This window comes from Neolamprologus brichardi, chromosome 12 (assembly GCF_056152115.1).
Source record: "Neolamprologus brichardi isolate AB-2024 chromosome 12, ASM5615211v1, whole genome shotgun sequence".
In the NCBI taxonomy this organism is placed as follows: Eukaryota; Metazoa; Chordata; class Actinopteri; order Cichliformes; family Cichlidae; genus Neolamprologus; species Neolamprologus brichardi.
In genome coordinates this window covers 34,049,612-34,054,757 of record NC_142115.1, presented here as the reverse complement: position 1 = coordinate 34,054,757, position 5,146 = coordinate 34,049,612, and the positions used below count along the sequence as shown (strand labels likewise).

Here is a 5,146-nt window from a genome sequence, read left to right as displayed (position 1 = left end):
ACTGCCAAGTCCAATAAATATGAACAGGAATCTGCTGGAGTGACACTGGTCAAAGGAAACAATGGAAACTTGGCGTTTCATTTAAAATGCTGATTAAGGTGCTGCAGAATGCTGATGCATGTAATTAGAAACACAGCCACCGGTAAAGGTTTAAATGCCAACATCCAGGACTAAATGTTAACACAGGCTGCTTCAAGGTAGGTTTTCTAGTGGCTGCAGATGTGAGCCATGTGAGAGTGGCTGCACTCTGTTGTACTTGGATGGCATTACTGGTTAGTTCACTGTGTTACAAACAGTTGAAGATAAACAGAAGATCCGTCTTGATGAATTTGATAGTTGTCAAACTTTTTGAAAGAGCCAGCTGATATATTTCAGTACACACCAGTGTGCACAGAAAACTTCTGTCCTCTTGCATCTCATTTTTGTTTTCTTTTTATTGTTTTCTTGAAATCCAGAAAACCGTCTTCCCGGCTCTGTTCAGAACCTTCCCAAGTGGTTCCTAAGTGTCTCATTTCCTTGCTTAACACTGCCATCTGAAAAAATGTTTTCCCTTTTAATGATAGGTCATTAGTCATCTGTGCAAAAAGAAATCGGTTCTATTGATGCATCCGTCTATCCATCCATTCATTTATCCAGGGCTAAGTCATGGGAGCAACAATCTAAGAAAAGATGCCCAGACCTCTCGTGAGTGGACATGCCTGAAACGCCTCACCCATGAACAGTGTTGGGGAGTAACGGAATACATGTACCGCCGTTACGTATTTAAAATACAAAATATGAGTAACTGTATTCCGTTACAGTTACCGTTTAAAAAGGTGGTATTTAGAATACAGTTACTTTGTTGAAATAAATGGATTACACGGCGGTACTTCCCTGTTTCATATTGTCGCGGGTCAGGCCTGTTTGGGTTTTGTTTGACAGCTACGTTCTGTAGTTCCAGGTGGCAGCGTTAAGGTTGCCATGGTTACAGGGTGACGCTCTCTCTCTGCGTGTTTCCTGGGTGAGAGAGCGCCTGTTGTTGTTGTGCTAAGCTAATAGGCAGAATGCTACAGGTATAGCTCTAAAGAATGTAGCATCATGGGCAGTGTAGTCCGTGCTGCAGGGAGAATGGACTGCCATACCCGTTATGTGTCTGTGAGCGAGGGAGGGAGAAAAAGGAAAAGTACGAGCTGTCATCGAGCAAAAACGGGAGCTGGAAGCATGTAAATATAATAATAACCACTGCAGCCAAGAAGAGTGCCTGACGAGCCCAGTTGTAAGTAAGCTATTAAGACTCGACGGTACGCTTTGTTCGTGTTTTCCTCCAAAAACAATAAGTTCCCCTGAAGCAGCCTTTCAACGCCTCTCTCTGTCTCTCGCTAGCAAAGTTGACCCAGACAACACAGTAAAGCTAGTTTTCGACTACGAGCCCGACACGAACCCACCGTATTAGCCAGAGGTCCTTTACAACGGTTCGGAGCCGCGGACCTTCAGTAACAGTAATAAATCACAACAATAGTACATTCATGTAGTTGTAAACAGCATGATAATATATTAAGTGATCCAAAGTATTCAGAATACGTTACTCTCATTGAGTAACGGAACGGAATACGTTACAGAATACATTTTGGGGCATGTATTCTGTAATCTGTAATGGAATACATTTTAAAAGTAACCTTCCCAACACTGCCCATGAAGTAAGTAAGTAGTAAGTAAAATGTATTTATATAGCACATTTCACAGATAAAAATCACAAAGTGCTTTACAATAAGATCAGACATACAAGTTAAAATTAATTAAAAGCCCATTTGTATAAAAATGTCTTCAGCTGCTTTTTAAAGGAGTCAGTAGAGTCTAGACAGCGTAAAGACAACGGCAGAGAGTTCCACAGCCTCAGTGCCCCACGTGTTTTAAACCTAGTACGTGGGACCACCAGTAGCCTCTGACCTGAAGACCTAAGTGCTCGGGATGAAGCATGAGGTTTCAACAGGTCAGAGATGTACTGGGGAGCTTCACCGTGCAGAGCTCTAAAAGTTACAACTAAAATTTTAAAATGAACCCTAAAATTTACAGGCAACCAATGAAGAGAAGCCAAATCTGGAGTAATGTGTGACCTCTTGTTTGTACCAGTTAAAAGTCTTGCCGCTGCAATCTGTACAGACTGAAGGCGATCCAGAGCTGATTTGTTGAGACGAGTAAAAAGACCGTTACAATAATCCAAATGAGAAGAGATAAAAGCATGAATAATCATCTCAAGTTCAAGAAATGTTTCTTAGATGATAAAAACAGTTCCGGACAAGTTGTTTAGAGTGTTTCTCAAGAGACATCGAACTGTCAAATATATATATATATGAACCATCCCAGTCCGAGGACTCACAGTTCTATCTGACAGAAAGTTTCTAAGGATTATTGCAGGGAAATGAATTCAAAGTAGTGACACATAAAAACCATTTATAATTTTGTCTGGTTGGCTGTTGAAACAGTAACACACTGTGACAAAATCCAGTGATGCGCTTCATGAGTCACCAAACCAGTCCGCCTCTGAATCCTCAGATTTATTTTCACATTTGTACTTTTAATCAGTTTTGATTAGTCGTCTTTTTTAACAGTTTTCAGTTCATTTTATTTTCAGATTTTTCAGATAAGTCGACTTGCTCCAGTTCTAGTTTAAAAAGGTTCATTACCATCATTCATATCATTGTGCTTTTTGTATTTTCTCCTCTAAAACAGGGATAACTTCATACGTTTTAAGTGTGAGGAATACAGTGGACGTAATTTGTAAGGCACCCACTACTGTCTAGAAATTAAACACAAACCAAGCCTTTTTTTTTTGTAAAATTTGAATTTATTTTGATCCATGTAAGCTTATTTTTTAAAGCAACAGAAATCTGCTAAATTCACTAAAGTTCAGCTTTTTTTCTACTAAGATCTACAACACCCTTTCCGTATTTAAGACACAGCTCAAAACACACCTGTTTAAACTGGCTTATTCGCTTTAATGCTGATTTTATCTGTTGTCACGCTCTGTTTTGTAATTTTAACTTATTTTTTGTATTTTATGACTACTGTTCCTTTTATTAATTGTGTTTTTTGTAAGGTGACCTTGGGTTTCTGAAAGGCGCCCTCAAATAAAATGTATTGTTATTATTATTATTACCAGTTAACGTCCACATTATGAACCTGTGGTTAAGTTAACCTACTTATTTCTCATTCCGCATTTCAGGTTAAACACGTCACATCCACATTAAGGAAAACAACATCCACGTTCATGCTTTTAAATATTTGACACACATAACAATCACCACAGCCTAACAGCTGCACGTTGGTTCCGGGCTTATGTCCAATCCTTATTTATGCCATCTCTTTGTAAAGGTGAAGTCAAGCCCAGGATGTTTTCAGATGAAAAGGTTCCCATCTGGTCCTGACCCAGCAGCTGGTGCCTTTTGAGCGGAGGCTTCAATCTGTTTATTATCACACGCTCTGATTATGCTGATGGAGCGCCGTGTTTTTCCTTTTGGTAAAAACGCAAAACCCATAAAAAATAGACACACAAACAAGTGTGCAGCGTGACATGCCAGTGACATAATGATGAGCTGTTGTTTGCACATGTGCGATGGTTGTTGTTCCCTTATCACATATCACTTATCACCGCCCCTCTAAAGCGTAACAGTGACGATCTCTGGATGTTTTTCTTGATCTTAGGGTGTTTACTGGTTACTGGCAGGAAAGCCTCCACTGCAGAATAAAAAGAGGACAAGGATGCTGTTTTCCCAGCTGCTATCAGTAGCTTTCCTCGGGTAAATGGAGTGGGGGATGGTAGATTACCTGGACTAACTATGGAAACTGTACTTGGCAAAAGAAAGAGCCCCATTGTCAGTGAAGGCAGAGGCAGATAGTGATAGAAACCAAGAATAAACACACACAGTAGATAAAAAAGTATAAAAAGTTCTGAAAAGTGGATGTGTGGAAGTACAGTCTCAGTTTCAGGTCTTACTAAATATCGCATGGTGATTGTTTTGTAAATTATAATCCCATTAGATTCAAAATGTGTGATAAACCTTCAAAAAACAAATCTACATTTTGATTGACAAGTTGCTTGTAAGCTTACAGTGTTGCTAAGTTTCTCACTGGGATTTCTTGGATCAGCCTATAAGTTGAATTGAAAGGTTCATAAACCAGTGGGTGATGTGTGATGTGATGTATGTGATGTGGGTTCTGGGAACGAGGGATATAGCTCAGGGGTACGGTGTCTAACTGCAGCGTAGGAGGTCTCTGATTCAAATCCAGATGCTAATTCAACTGTAACTATGATGGGATGTGTTGCGAGGGCTTTTGATGCACACTTCCATCAAGTTGAGTGATCACCTTTACCCTTCTGTTAATAAACTGCTAACCTGATGCAAAATTTCTCACTGATGCTTGTAACGTGGGGGTATAGCTCAGTGGTAGAGCATTTGACTGCAGATCAACAGGTCTCCGGTTCAAATCTGGATGCCCCCTGAGCACCTCACTGTTGCAAGGATGAGGTATTTTGTCAGTGCTCATGAAACACTCACCCTGGAATATGTGATATTAGTATAAGACAGGTGTTTACTCAACAGAGGGAGAGAGCAAAGCGAAAATAAAAATAAATGATGCCTTATAATTTTTTAATCTAAAAACTGAGCTGATGGAGGGGAGAGAAAGAAGTTGCGCCATGACACCTTGAAGCAGCAGTGCACAGGTTTTAGTGGCAGCTAGTGGAGAAGTTGCAGATTGCATCCACATGGTAACCACGAGGCTGAAAAATAAAGTTGGTGTGGAACGAGCAAAGAATTGCAGTTTTTCTAATCTGCACTTGAGACTGTCGCCAAAAACAAGCCCCCCGTGTTAAAATCCCCAACCTTTCAGTAGAAATAAGCATGGCCATTTCCTCCTTTACAACAACTGCAGAGAAGGGTGAATTTATTTCATCCAAAAGTCTCAAATTTAGGAGCATGGCCGCTGTTTGATAGGAGGTCATATAATCTCTGTTAATTATCTTCTGAATATTTTGACCTGCTGTGGCGTTTGTTTCCTTCGGAGTGAGATTCTAGCATTAATGTCACTAATAAAATACTATCCGGTTGAGCTGCACTTAATGCATGAGGTAGGATGCCACTCATGTTTTCAAAACCAATTGTTTACA

The 5,146-nt window shown here is 40.1% G+C and overlaps 1 non-coding gene across 1 annotated transcript; it reads left to right on the top strand.

Moving 5' to 3' along the window:
* Window positions 1–4,407: 4,407 nt before the first annotated feature.
* trnac-gca (transfer RNA cysteine (anticodon GCA)) lies at window positions 4,408–4,479 on the top strand. The gene has a single exon. It is a non-coding gene; the product is annotated as a tRNA-Cys (tRNA).
* Window positions 4,480–5,146: the final 667 nt, after the last annotated feature.